Here is a 15,255-nt window from a genome sequence, read left to right on the forward strand (position 1 = left end):
AGCTTGTCTTCTGAAGGGAAGAAAAACCCATTTTCTGCCATCTCTGGAAAAGCACTGGCTTCAGCCTCCAAGGCAGGCTCAGGACGCCCCCGACATTAAGAGTAGAGGTTATTGCCATTTCTTGGTATGAGCAGCTGCCACCTTTGAAGGAACCTTTTGATATTTGTTTCACCTCAGCCCTGAAAATGTTGATGCCTACCAACTTATGTCTCATGCAAGTTGAGCTGCTCACGTGTGATCGACGGGGATGCTGGGGACAAGTAGCACTCCCCTAGGCTACTGCAGAAGGAAAAAGGGGGTTTTGCATGTTTTAACACACACACTGCAATAACTAAACAAAATGTATACTCTGGTTATGGTATATCCATTTAGAGTTTAACTGCTGTATATGTCATGTTACGCTTTCATCCTACAGTGAAACAAAGAAATACTGGATTTCTTTACAGCTAGGACACAAACTGCACTAACATCTTGAAGCAAAGTATTTACAAACAAATATTCTGACATCTCATTTATCTGTTTTGCCATAAAATTGGCTTATACATGATTAATTATGAAAAATAAGCACAGCATGCTTTCATGCACTTTTACTTTGAAATCAAGGTCACACTTTGTTTTGAAATTCAGAAAACCAGTATGAATAATATAATTAACATATCAGAAGATTCTTTGCAAGTAACTTTATTTAAACAGGCTAAACTAGGAGCTTATGAAGTTGTTGCTATTCTATCACCGCAGATGGATCATGTCTTAGCAGTTGTTTATATCCTTCATTTTAGTTGACTAATCCTTTGTAGCATCCCTCATTCTAAGCCACACAACACTGAATGAAAACAGTGTTCTTGTACCAACGCATTTATACAAGCTGATTCCTGCTCTGTGGACTCGATACCAGCTGGGATGCTGCTCCTTACTATCAATTCAGTAATGGTGTGGTTATACATGGGAAATTAGTAGCTTAGAGTCATGGAATCATAGAATCATTTAGGTTGGAAAAGACCCTTAAGAACAAGTCCAACCATTAATGTAACCCTGCCAAGTCCACCACTAAAACATGTCCCTAAATGCCACATCTACATTCTGTAAATACCTCCAGAGATGGCCATTCAAGCACTTCCCTGGGCAGCCTGCTCCAATGCTTGACAATGCTCTCAGTGAAAAAAATTTTCCTAATATCCATCCTAAACCTTCTCTGGGTGCAACCTGAAGATATTTCATTTTGTCCTATTGCCTGTTGCTTGGGAGAAGAGACCAACTCCCACCTCTCTACAACCTCCCTTCATGTAATTCTGGAGAGTGGTAACATCTCCCCTCAGCCTCCTCTTCTCCAGACTAATGCCACATCTACATTCTGTAAATACCTCCAGAGATGGCCATTCAAGCACTTCCCTGGGCAGCCTGCTCCAATGCTTGACAATGCTCTCAGTGAAAAAAATTTTCCTAATATCCATCCTAAACCTTCTCTGGGTGCAACCTGAGGATATTTCATTTTGTCCTATTGCCTGTTGCTTGGGAGAAGAGACCAACTCCCACCTCTCTACAACCTCCCTTCATGTAATTCTGGAGAGTGGTAACATCTCCCCTCAGCCTCCTCTTCTCCAGACTAAACAACCCCAGTGCCTTCAGCTGCTCCACTTAAGACTTCTTCTCCAGACCCCTCAACAGCTTCATTGCTCTTCTCTGGACACGCCCCAGGCAGACATTGAGGTGCTTTCTCATCATGGGGGGTCCAAAACTGAGCACAGTTTTTGAGGTGTGGCCTCATCAGTGCCAAGTACAACTTCTGTAAACCACCTGAATACACACAGTAAATCATTCTGCAGCTTCTCTACTCAGGATACTCAGCTGCCCACATATGTTTGTGCTAAGCACAGTATAATACTGGGAGATGTGACCATCTCCTGTGAACCATATTCTGCCCATACAGCTCCTCACAAGCCCTCAGCAATGCTGGATGTGCAAGTCTGTTCTGGTGACAGAGCAAGACCACACGTTGACAAGTCACTTGCTTCAAATACTGAGAAGTTAATTTCCACACGCATTGCTGTTTTAACCAAGTAAATTGCATTAGTGATCTGAGTATCAGCCATTTGTTAAGACTGTACTTCTAGGACTTTCACAAAGCATAAGAAAACATATCAACTTTTGACCTTAGCTACTGTCCTTTCCCTCTGCCTCAGCTGCAGTCCAGAGCCAGCCCCAAAGCCACCCGCAGCATGAACTCCATCTCATGAAGTTCATCTTGTCTGCACAGCAGCCTAGCAGCCACCACCAGCTTGCAAAAGGCCACATGGACTGGGAGCTGCCGACCATGGCGGTCTCACTGACAAATAAGACCCTGCCCACATCAACGTAAATTGTCAGAAAACTTGCAATTCCTGTATTGCAGAGCTAGAAATAGAAAGCAAAGCTTCCCCTGCACTGCTGATATTTGAATAGATTCTTTTTTAAAAAGGGCAAACAATTTGTTCCACTGAAAGCTTGCTTACAACTGCGGTGACTGGGCTCGATTTCAACAGAAATTAGAATTGCCTTTTTCAAAAGGAAGCTCAACTGTATTAAAGGTTAATAAGGTAACAAACAAAAACGTGATAAAAATCAACACTGAAAAGCACTGTACTTGTTTGAGAGAAATAGAGTGTGCAGAAGAAAAAGCCATGGATACTGCATGTGCAAAAAGAAGAGCAGAATCTAGAGTACTGGCAAATCATAAGCTGAGACAGAGGCTGAGGTCTGCCAGAAATCCATCAAATGAGGCACTCCTCAAGCATATATCTTTGAAGTTATGAAAAATATTGTTACATTAAATTTTATTCTAGCAGAGAATCTGTTCTGGAAGAACCACTTTACGACTAAGACTTCAGGAAAGTCTGCATGTTCCAGTTCATTTCTTAATACAAAAAGTAGTGAAATCAACTCTAGCTAACTTTTTTTTGACTCCTATTGGATAGAGGTGAACTGTTTAACTAGGAAGTTATGATCCACTACAGGCAAAGGTCAATGTTCTAAATTTTTTCGCAACTGGAAAACAATGTGTAATATTAACCAATATCTAATTTACTTGTTTGTATATTTTAGAAAGACAATTTCTCAAACCTAAACCAATCACGAGCAAAACTGAGCAGAGGGAAATAGTCACACAAAAATATAAAAAGGATCTGCTAAGGGATGCTTTATTACATGGCCAGAAAAAAGAAAATCATTGTGCTAGAGCCATGAAAAGAAGCTTTTTTGGTTGAAGAATCCTGGCTATGGAGAGTGACAGCAGCAGCAGAGAAACCTGTAAAACAAACCCACAGTACATAACAGATGGGGAAAAAAAGACACTGATAGCAATGAATACAAATTAACATTGCAGAAATGCAAGCAAATGATGGAATAAAAAACCCCACACATTAAAAAGCTATGGTGAGGTTTACGACAACAGGAGCTCTTCCCTAAATGGAACAAGAATAAGTGAATGCCAAGCAATGGCTTCAATAACTGGTCATTCCAGATAAAAATCAAATGATTCAGAAAAAGACAAGCATATTTCACAACTACTTCGACTCTGTGTTCAGAAAGATGCAAGATCCTTGCTATATTCACATCTTACAGTGATAATAACATACCTCCCATGCCATCAGTAACTGGAGAGAGCTTTAAATAGCCCCTGAGTTAAAACCCTGCATTGAAGAGTAGAGGGTAGATGTACCAGTAAGTTTTGATTCAATGACTGCTGTTTACAAACACTGAAACACTACAAGTTCCTGGTGACTGGAAAGAGTTAATATCAAAGTGGTGCTTAAAAGGGTTAAATGGTATAGCCTAAGCACCTATCGAACAATTAGACTGACATCAGTAGTAAGGAACAGCAGGGAAAGGTTACCATGGGACACAATCAATAAGACATTGAAAAACGGTAGCATAATTAACACCAATCAACACAGCTGTATGGAAAATAGGCCTGGCCATGTAAATCTGATCATTTGTATGCAGTTACATCATCATTTGATAATGGTAGTGTGCTGACAGGACATATTTCTAGTCCTAATTTCACACTACACAGTGACTTAAAATCATGCTATACATAAAATCCTGAATTAAGAGATTCACCATACTACATCAACACAGCTCATAGTAAATGAATTTCAGAAGTGGCTAAATAAATGGAGAATCAGCATCCAGATAAGAAACCCCTTGTCAGTCCAGCAGGAAAAAATGAGGTACAACATTTTGAAGCTGAAAAGAGCTATAGACTGCCTCAAAAAGCAAGGCTCACTATTTACTGGGACAATTTACCTGCAACATGGTAGATTCAGTACTACTGACACCCTTTAAATCAAGACCTTGATCTCTTTCAGGAAGATATGCTAAATAAAGAAGAAATAAAGGACCACTGCTACTATATCCTGCACATGTCTGACCTGCACTCAGCAGGCAGTAAGAATAGATACTCATGTGGTCCACTCTGGTCTTTAAATTTATAAGCCTGGGAAACAATGACCCAGACATTAATAATCCCTCTTGAATTTAATGCAATAAGTGAATCATGCTTAATCCATCTGATACAGTATAAAGTGTCTTGAGTATTTCTATGGGATTTCAACTGTAATCCAATGTTAAACTTCTGGATGACTGTTAAAATATTATCAAGTTGCTTCCCTGAATTTCTGATTTTTAGCTGAAAGCAGCAAAAAAAAAAAAATCTCTTTGAAGCATCTCTGTAGCTGTGGGCATAAATATGGAGGCATGGTATTAAACTCTTGCTCCACAAATTCCCATGTAGACTACTTTCACTTATTTGGATATTTTTTTAAAAAATTAATGTTATAAGAACAGTATTTCCATGGTGTGTCAGAATGCCTCCTGCCAGTTACAGCCGCAGCTGTAACACACTGTAACTTCACACAAATCTCTCTTAAACAGGGTTCTGCTCTTGTATACCCATCATCTTCTCACGCAGTGCTCTAAGATCAGAACAGGGAGGTGAAAGTCACATTATCTCCAAACAACACATATTATTCGGTCCTGTCTATTTGAAACAAAACACAGGGATTTCAAAATACTGTTCTTGCAGACAACTCTGGAATGGGCCAGGAAAATTTCTTCTCCCAAGTTTGCAGCAAGCACTCAAATTGCAAAACAGCCTCCTACATTTCTTGTCCTATTTGACATCCACTTCTGGCACCATTTTCCCCTTCAGAAGCTGAACATCTCTGAGGCTCACCCCAGAGCAAGTTCATTTAAAGAGTCCTAAAGCTTCTTTCTAGCTGATGGCCTTTAATTTCCAAAACTTCTAGCCATAAAGAATCAATAACTTCAAGCTGCTTCTCACAGGCCTTACTTTGAATGTCATTGACATGTCAGCTCAAAAAGGAAGATGTGTCGGTGAAACAAGTACTCAACACCTGTTAACAGCAAAACAACATACGTTATGGAAGGGAACACTTGGAAAAAGCACGACCTTTAGGAGAAAGCTATTAAAAATTACTTCCTCTGTTCTTTTTGGTGCACATGCTGCCCAGAAGACAGTAATACACCAGTTCCATCACCCATTTCACAGCCAAAACCACATCATCTGTGACTGAGCACGACTGCTGCCAGAGACACAGCTTTTGACCTGGGTAAGGGGAGGTGTGTTCCTCCCCAGGCTCATGCAGCCATACAGTTCCTATCACACAGCACTGTCCCCAAAGGCATCTGCATGTATGAAGAGTCCCTTGAAAGCCAGGGATCATGCCATGATGATGTCTGCTTCACCTTTCTGAGCCCTGCCAGTTCCTATCAGTCCCGTAGCCTGGGTTGGAGAGAGAGACAGACAAAATATAGGATTTCCTACATCCAGGATTGGGACAATGGGAATGTCTTTGCCAATGACCTGAGTTTGCTTTCTCACTGGTCCCATCTGCTTTCTGCCCTCAGGTCAGACCAGGTCCAAGTCTCCCCAAAGGAAAGAGCATCACTTATGCAAGGTTGCCATCATAACTCCTCCAGCCAGGCTGCTGGAGGTACAGGATCAGACCTGGCCCCAGGAGATGTGTATTCAGGGAGGCATATGCTGGGCTACATGGACAGTTGTTCTTGTTCCTCCTTATGGTTACTCATCCAGCAGGACAGAGCAGGCTATGACAGCCTACTGATGCACAAGGAAAATAAACTGTGAGCCTGCTGTAAAACTGGGGACAGTGCAAGACTACAAAAGGAGACTTTGTCCCATCATGACCTGGTCATCACAGAAAAAGAAACTTCAGAGCTCTGGTTTTATTTGGTCCATCCAGGGTTGAGCAGTAGCCCATACAACCAGCCCCCCTGTGGAGCCAACACTTTTCTTGAGTCTTTTGAGATTTTGGGACCATTGTTAGCCTGTAACAAGTAGGCAAAGAGCCAAAGCACCCAGCCAGGTGGCAAATACTGCCCCACAATTTGCCAGCATAGCTGTCATTTTTTCTCCAGGTAAAACATCATCGCTGACTACTCGGAGGTTTCAGAAAACATTGTTATTGCTCAAGACTGAACACAGCCTCATGCCACTACAAGACAACTTTACCAGGATCCATTTCATGGTCACGTCCCAGCCTACAAAGTTATGCCTTCCCAAGCATGAAAGACTCTCTTCAAATATTGTAATATTATCTCAAGAAGTAACTAGATTATTTTAGATATATAGTACACTGGTTTAGATACTAATTTTCAACATATATACCCTACTTCCCAGAGAGAAATTTAAAACATTAGGAAAGCAAAGGTCTATTTCTGTTTGAAAAAGTCTCGTGGTCTGCCTCAAAGTCACCTTTCTCTCCATTGTTTATACAACTGTTAAAGAGAGTTTTCCTGTCACTGTATAGACTAGCACTAATATGAAAATTCAAAGACAACTTACCAAAGAGTTCCTTGTCTTTAAATACATTTAAAAGATCAAATCAGACATTAACAATACAGAAAACAAACTTACCCAGAATGCAGGGAAAAAAAATTTTACTTCCATTGGTGGTAGTTTGCCCTAGAAGACAGCCCCAGGGTGGAAACCTTTAAAAAAAACAAAGAAAAGACTCATTAGAATTAGAGCCAGTAACAAGGGCATACACCATCAAATCTTTTGTAATCACAGTGCTCAAGATTAAACATCCTGCTCTTCTGATTATGATCCTGTCCAAGTTTCCTGGCATTAACTCAGAGATAAGCTGGCCCTTGTTAGGAGCGAGTGAAATGAAGCAATGCACCTACTCTCAAAAGAGGAAGAGAATACAAAAAAATTGTGAAACAAAAGCTCCACGTTTTCTGTTCCTCTTCCTCTGGAGTATCTTTAGATTAAGTCGATGCTCTCAAGTCAAGTTGAGGTACACAAGCTGAAGGGGAAGCACAGATTAAACTTAGTCAGGTTTTAAAGCATTTACAGAGATCATTGCTCTTAAGGGACTCTGTACTATCTGACATCTTTTCGCTGTGCCACATTCTGATGGGGTAAGGTTGATGTATTGCTATTCAGGAAGATTTAGCTGAATTCGCTTGTGATAAGATCACCAAGAAAATGTATGGAGGGAAAGTAGGGAAAAAAGAAAGGATGAGGAAAATCATCCAGAAAACACACAGAAGGAGCTTCTTCCACAAGTCAAAAAAAGATTGCGATCACAAGAAATGAACATCATGAATCAGAGAATGTGAGTTATGATATCAAAAGACAACAGGTCAAGGCAGAAAAGGAAAGCAAGCCAGTCCTGAGATTTGATAAGAGGCCATGAGATGTGGTTTCACCGGTGGTAAAAGGGGCCAAAGCCAAACTGCTGAGAATCAAAGCTGAAAAAGATCTCCTAAGTAGGACTGACCAGATGACAAAAAAGGCTGGAAAAGGTTTTGGTGTTTGTTTTTGGTTTGTCATTCAGTTGGTTTTTTTATATTATGTCAGTGATGTGTATTTATTTGTATTATGATAGGAAACAGACAGGAGACAGTGAAGAGTTATGAGGTATAGTGCAAGGAAGACCAAGAAGAGGGATGTGACTATGGGACAAGCAAACCAGGTGGAGATCAGAAGAGACTTGAGAACATGACAGAGGAAAATGTAGAGTCAGCAAAAGAAGGGGGAAAGAGAGTTGAGGGAAAAGGGGGAAGTTGTATGATACTAAATTTTTCCTTGTGGTAAAGATCAAGTGCATAAACCTTGGATAAAAAGCTTAGAAAATATTAGAAGATGGAAGATACAAATGAGATTTTAGGTAATAGATTTAATCAAATAGTCTTTTAAATGGCTAGTGTTTTATTTGCATGCAACTGGTCACCATTTATGACACGTTTCACATAAATGTGCTAAAATCCCCAACCCAAAGTAACTCACAGTACATCATGCACTAATTACAATGAAATTTATATTTTAATAAGAAATTCCAGGTACATTCTATTTTTTTCTCACCACCTTCCTTTCCCTAGGAAGGCAGGTTGCTTCTTTTCAAATAACTCAGTTCAATTAAGTTGTATGTTCAGCCTCATTAGCCACCATCTCCATTCCCCTGCGGTTTTAATTAGACAGGTCTCTTTGTGCACAGCTACCTCAATCCTTCCCCCTAAACAATCCCACAATGTTGCTTTTTTTATGTTATCATTCTTCAAATGCTCCTGATTACACTGGAGGCAGCCAAGGAGATCAGGGCAGAGCAGTTGCTCACCCATAGAGAAGGCACAGCAAGAACGTCAGCTGGTGAGGCACACACAACCCTTGGGTAGGGCTGAGGGTTAGATGCTCTTCCACACTGTTATACCCTCTTTAATCAAGACAAGCCATTAACATGACAGGCTCGAGTGAAGGGTCAGACCTTCTGCGTAGACACCAAGACCCAAGAACATGGACCTGACTTCTCCCAGCAGCCACCTTCCTGATCCATGAGGCCCCCATGTTGGCCCACCACCTCCACACTGAGCATGTGAAATCACAGGGCAGGAACAAGGCCTCAACACCCTGTTGAAGCCAGAGGGACACAGGAGGCCCCCCGAATTCAGGAAGGTGCCTGCCTGCAGCTATTCCCCAAAACATCCTCTTGGGCAAGCCCAGCACATCCCATCAGACATCAGGCCATGCCACTGACCCAAAAGACAGAAACAAAGGCTCAGGACCTGCTCCAAGGGTCTGATCTGGCCTGTAATCCATTTTTTTTAAACAATCACAGGACCAAAAAGTGCCACGATCATGAGATGACCTGTTTCCAGATGGAAATAGGGGTAAAGGCTGATGTTTCAATTAAAAAAAAAAAAAAAAAAAGGGTAAGTGAGGAGGATCAGCTCTGCCCATAAGGAGCAAGGCCGGAATTTAAGGACAGGATTCAGCCCTTATTTGCACTCTATTAGCAAACCCTGCAAATCCAGCAAACACAGTTGGCAGCAAACTCCTCAGAGCACAGGGCCTCAGCTGCACGGCTGCCCTGCAGGCCTGGTGGAGAGCCCGGGGAGCTCAGCACCGCTCCCAGGCTATTCCTGGCTGCCCAGGGTCAGCAGCAGCACAGCAGGGATTAGAGCAACTTGGATTTGTTACGTAAGGGACATGTTGCTCGTGGCTTCTCCCAAATCCCAAAGACATCGCTGTTATGTAACAGGAACAATCAAACAGGGCAGCTTTTTCCCTGATTTGATTTTTTTTAAAAAGTGCTGAGCAGATAAAAATGATCGTTCTGAGTCTGTCAGACTCAATGTTATATATTCCACTCTAATCAGTTTAACCTTAAAGCTGCTGTAGCTTATAGTGACAGTGACTCAGCTCTCATTTCACCCAAGGCCTCAAAATCCAGCAAGGTGAAATAAAGCAACCTTTGTTCACCTTCCCACCAGGTCCTTGGTGGAGGGCAAAACTTGTACGTTCTGAACTGAGCCTGAGGGCTTTCATTTCTTTAGCATCAGTATCTTGCTGGCTCTACTGACATTAAAGGATTACTCACATGAATAAAGGCTGGGGACCTGGCCCTGAACTTTGCTGTGTGCATTGGATGGTGGCTGCAAGCCCCTCTGACACTTGGCTTTCATCAATGAAAAATGCAATCTCCTTTGGCAGAGCCGCCAGAGTTCCTCATCTTTTAAAATTATTACTGCAAATAATTCTGATAGTAATGCACAGTTTTACATGATACATCTATGCATATGCATGTTATTTCAGAAAATATGCATATTAACAACAAAATCCACTGTTTCATATTTTTGAGGCATGTTTCAGCAATATCAAGGATGAGTAGATGCATGCAGATGTTTCAGGAAGTCCTAGTTGGCAATTTGATCAAGCTGCTGTCATATCAAGATTAGCACTTTGCCCAGTCTGTTTTTATTTTAGAAATTTACTCATTTCTTTCCAGCTTACAAACTATGTTTAAAGAAAGATTTCCATTCTTTTCAAATGCTCTTTTAAAGTTTTCTTAGTTAAAGATCTAGAAAAGGAGGAAAAGTACTCTTCTTTTAGATCTCTCAGCTCCAGTTTGTTCTAGCTTTTCAGCCTTTTAACACATTGAAGAAACAGCCCAATTTGAGTACCCATGCTGAATACTTAGCATTAAACCCTGATTACTGTACCCAGGTTGTGACCATGACACAGCAACCCTGTCCTAAGCACTTGCTCCTGATCTCCATAACGTTTCTGGTCTCGTGCATGCAGCTGTTGATTCCACCAAGGCTCGTATAGATGGTTTCCAGAGATTGTTTTACTGCTGTTCCCATTTTAAGTTTCACTATTATATTACATCAACAACTAAAAAACTTTTCATCATAAGAGCAAGAGAAGAACATGACATCCTGATGGTCTGGTAGACCAGAAGGAAAGCAGTCATTCTGAGAGCACACTCAAGTACAAGTTACTTCTGAGTGTTTTCCCTGTGCTCAGCATCCTGCCAGCTTTCCCTGGGCTTAGCACGCAGCGATTCTTTCCAGCATTCTGGCATGAAGAAATTACATTGAGCTTGGAAATGCCTAATATTAAGCTTTATTTGTCCCCCACTGCAATCTAATTCTTGTTCAGTAACACTAACATACCCTGTAGCACAGAAGTACATTACTTGGGAGACATCCAGTTGCTCTGAATTCTTCTGGCAGTATAAACTTGAGAATTATGAGGACCATCTTGGACTGAAAAAATCTCAGGTGGCTTAAACAGTTGTTGTTCCACGTGCCCCATGCAAAACTTGGCAAAACTTGGCAGAGACAACACACGCCAGAGGGAGAAAGCACTATTGGAGCATCTTTTTTCAAGCTATCCTTGCCTGCCAGACTGGCTCTTCGGCAGCCTTAGCATTTTGCCATAACTTAGAGCACCCTGTGGGGGTAATAAACACAGAAGCCAACTCATTTAAGATAAGCTATCAAATAGTTAAAATTCAAAAAGTAAAACTTAATAGAGAGGCTAATTAGCCCAGCATGTGGTTTAGATGTTTGTTTACTTCTTAACTATGATTTCAAAGGGGAGTCATTCTCCTGTAAGCATTCAGAGATTATGCCCATGAAGTGAAAGTCACAGCTGTGCAAAGAAGAACAAGTTATGCCTTTCTTCCAGCTCTGCATCCCATGCAATACCTGTTTCAAAGAAGTTTATCTCTGGGCAGAATAGCCCTCAGGCTCATACAAGGAGCAGCAACCTGTATTACACCATCATCTAAATTAAGATTCACGATTGCAGGCTGGGAGGGGTATCCAAGGAATTTTTTCAGCAGATGCTTTTCCTGGTTTTGAGGATTGCATAAAATTACTGATCTGTAAGTGATGTCACTAACAGCAAAAGCCTGGGAACTGCTGCTACACCAGATGCTTCTGAGGATTAAGTCATTTGCAGAGACTTTTGATGTGGATGCCTCTGCTGGAACAAAACGGACTTCTCCATCCACAGTCCCCAAACGCGCTGCAAGAGTGGGCCAGCGAAACCTCCCAATTTTCAGAAGGGAAGTTAAGGCAGTGTCTTAAACCAAGTTTACTAGGACAATAAAGATGATAACTTGGATGTCCTTATGTCCCAGCCAGTGTGCTGCTGACACTACTCCCTGCACAGCACCATGTGCTGTGTCACACCATGCCACAAAAGCAATGGTAACTTTTCCTTCAGCAGAAAACAGTTCCTGCCCCAAAACATGAAGATTTGCTGTCCTAGGAGCCTGACTGCCAGCTTTATAGCCACCTAACTGAAAAAGAAAATAGAGTTCTTTAAAGAAATTGCTACAGTGAGTGCTTAAAGTCTTCTAGACAGCCCTTTAAGACTTGTTTTTCAGATGTTTTGAATCTTGCCTTTTGGCTGCAAAATACTAACCTGGTTCTGTATCATAACAGATTAGTATGTGACAGATTAAATTGGTAAAAAATCACTTGATTAGCTGATATAAATCACCATAACTTCACAACCATTTCCCCTCTTGCTTCTTACCCTACAAACCCCCACAAAGTAGGTCTTTCTCATGAAACCAATGACAGGGGACAGTCAGGTGGTTGAGGCATCTGGCTGTACTCTGGAGATCTTTCTGGTGGTCTTGGGTGAAGTGTTGGACCTTATCCTCTTCCCAGTTCCCCACTGGAAAATCCAGAATAGCAAGATGATACCATATAACAGCAATGGCCAGAATAAAGGAAAAAAGGTTTTCAGCAAGTGAAGGTCAAATGCACACCCAGCAACAGAGAGTGACAGTGTTCCCGGGCTCATGAGGATGCTATTTATATTAGGATCGTGCCAGAGTAAGTTATACAAGACTTCATCAGAACTACTTTGCTGAGGAAAGACTGTTTCAACGGGTTTAAGTTTGCAACAGCAAGATCGGGTACAAAACAAACCACCACATACCAAAGTTTTGCTGCTCTTTGCTACATTTTTTCCCCCACTTTCAGCTACTTGTAACTTCCTTAACAAAACTGACTGCAGAGCACTCAGAAAAAAAGTTGGATTTAAACAAGGCCAGTATAATTATAAATAACTTACGATAAAATGCAATACTTTTGCAGGGAAAGCATTTGCTGCATCAGCTGTGCCTCAATAGTTTTTAGCAAACCTCAGCATCCAGCCAGGGGTGGAGGGGAAGAGATCCTTTTGTAGTCTTCATTGCTGGCATTTTGGCAAATATTTTTACTGAGATTTCTGTTATTATACCTAGATATTTTCTCCTCTAGAGCGTTCAATCAAATACTAACCCAATCACTGTGCAACAAATCTTTACTGTATTGTGTCTCTACTTCATCTACCGCTGCACGGCTCTCCGGAGAGAGCACAGTTCATTGGAGCCCCCAATTCTGGCTGCAGTTCTCTGTCCTACGCTGATTTCTGGTGCTTCCCTCCATGAACTTAGGAAATTGAGAATACACTGGAAGCTGAAAGTCTTGATTTTTTCCTAACTTATTGTGAGGGAGGACTATTTCTCACTGACTACTGAGTTCCCTACACAACCTCTGATGTGCTGTTGTGTTTCACAGATATGAAAAGCTGCACTTCTGCAGCAGATGTGCTGCTAGCTCTTTTCTCCCCACTGTTTTCCTAAGTATCTAGCACTGCTTGCTGTACCATAAATGTATTTCACACAGAAATACACACTCCAGAAATTTAGGCCATGAGTTTTAAGCTACTTTTTTGTTGATTACAGTTGTTATTACTAATAAAACAGACAACACCAGAAAACTTTACCATAGAAGGAGCTTTGCTGTAAAGAAAGAAAAACTACCAATTTGACCCAAACCTACACCTGTCATTTCTTAGATCAGTAGCCAAATACCTACCTCTGTCCTTAAAGAGATGACAATAGGGAAACACATGGTATTATATCAAAAGCTACTTCAAATAAACCCCCTGGACACAGACTCACAAAGATTTTCTCAACCCCTCCCCTCAGGTAGTGATTTCCAAACTCACAGCATGTTGCTCAAAGGATCCCTTACAGGATCCTCCTTTTGTACAGTGAGATAGGACTTTATTCTGCAGAAATTGAGATGACAAATAAAGCATGCCTCATTTGCATACGTGTAGCTCACTGCTACACACTGCAGCACAGGCTGGTACTGCTCTCAACAGATTGCGAATGAGAAGTTATGCCTCATTTGCATACGTGTAGCTCACTGCTACACACTGCAGCACAGGCTGGTACTGCTCTCAACAGATTGCAGAGATAGGAGACAAGTAGCCGGGTGTATTTAATTGCATTGAAAAAGGGCAGACTGGTAAAGAGTTTATGTAGCAGGGGATATAGAAAAGCCCGCATCCCTGCCTGGAATTGGGAATGAGAACCCATAAAACCCACAAACGCTACACTGGATGTAAAGAGCACAAAACAATGAAATCACACAAACCAAAACAAGGTATTTATGCATCGTATTATATCCAGCTCAGTTGCTGCCAAGTGCCTCCTTAATGCAGCCATCCATTGCAAAGTCAACCTGCACACAAATACTTGACTTTGAGTTATTTTGCTACTGATGCCTTAATATCAGTAAATATTTTTAATGCTTGACCCACTGAGAAATATTTATTAGTTTTTTGATCTTTGAAGGTTTGAATGCAATGATAAATGTCAAGGATCCTGCTGGCTCACTCGTTTCATGTTTAGAGTGATGAGGGATTGCTGGCTCCCTCCGAGAGGTGCCCACAAGGAGCCCAGGCTGAGGGGCAGCACCAGCCCCCTCTCCACTCCTGTTACCTGCGGGATGCAGAGACAGGAGCCAGAGAGAGAGAAGCAGAGGCAAAGGCAGCAAGGGAGATGAAGTGAGGAGGAGGAGGAAGGTACCCAGGCTCACCTCAACAGAGTTGGAAACAACCAACCTGGATGAGCAGCTCTTCAAGCAGAGATGTTTTATCAGAGATGTAGGCAGACCCAGACCCACCACCCAATCTTCCACGGATTTATCTTTCCCTTCCCAGCAAAACACTGCCTTCAAATTCACAGAAGCTGCTTTATCCTCCATCACTCTTAAGGGAAATAGCGAGAAGCCGTTTAACCCCACGGCGGGGTCAGTGTAAGCGCGGCTTTAGCCCCGGGAGCGGGCGAGCTGCTGGGACCCGGCGCTTGCCCTGAACTCTCCGCTCGCCCGCCCCGAGCGCTCCAGGACCCCGCTCCCCGCCGTTAACACACCGCTGGCGTAAACCGGGAGATTTTGGCCGTTCCCCGTGTGCCGCACAAGCAGCGATGCCCCTTTGAGCCAGTCCATTTATCAGCATCCTCCAAACTTTTGGCTGAACGCAATTCGATAGCACGCGTTATCCACCTTAATTAGCCGAGCTCCCTCCGCTCTCTCCCCCCCGGCCGTGTGCCTTCACCGCGGGCAGGGGAGAGGAGCAGCCCCTAGAACCCC

The 15,255-nt window shown here is 42.2% G+C and overlaps 1 protein-coding gene across 1 annotated transcript in view; it reads right to left on the reverse strand.

Annotated features, from left to right (window-relative positions):
- Positions 1–15,255, reverse strand: part of MTUS2 (microtubule associated tumor suppressor candidate 2) — a 351,323-nt gene that overhangs the window by 303,302 nt on the left and 32,766 nt on the right. The window contains exon 2 of the mRNA XM_014966124.1: positions 6,935–7,008. The gene's annotated coding sequence lies outside the window, so the exon portion shown is untranslated. The remainder of the gene's footprint in view (positions 1–6,934; positions 7,009–15,255) is intronic.

The sequence above is a fragment of the Calidris pugnax genome, unplaced genomic scaffold (genome assembly GCF_001431845.1).
Source record: "Calidris pugnax isolate Ruff unplaced genomic scaffold, ASM143184v1 scaffold20, whole genome shotgun sequence".
NCBI lineage: Eukaryota > Metazoa > Chordata > Aves > Charadriiformes > Scolopacidae > Calidris > Calidris pugnax.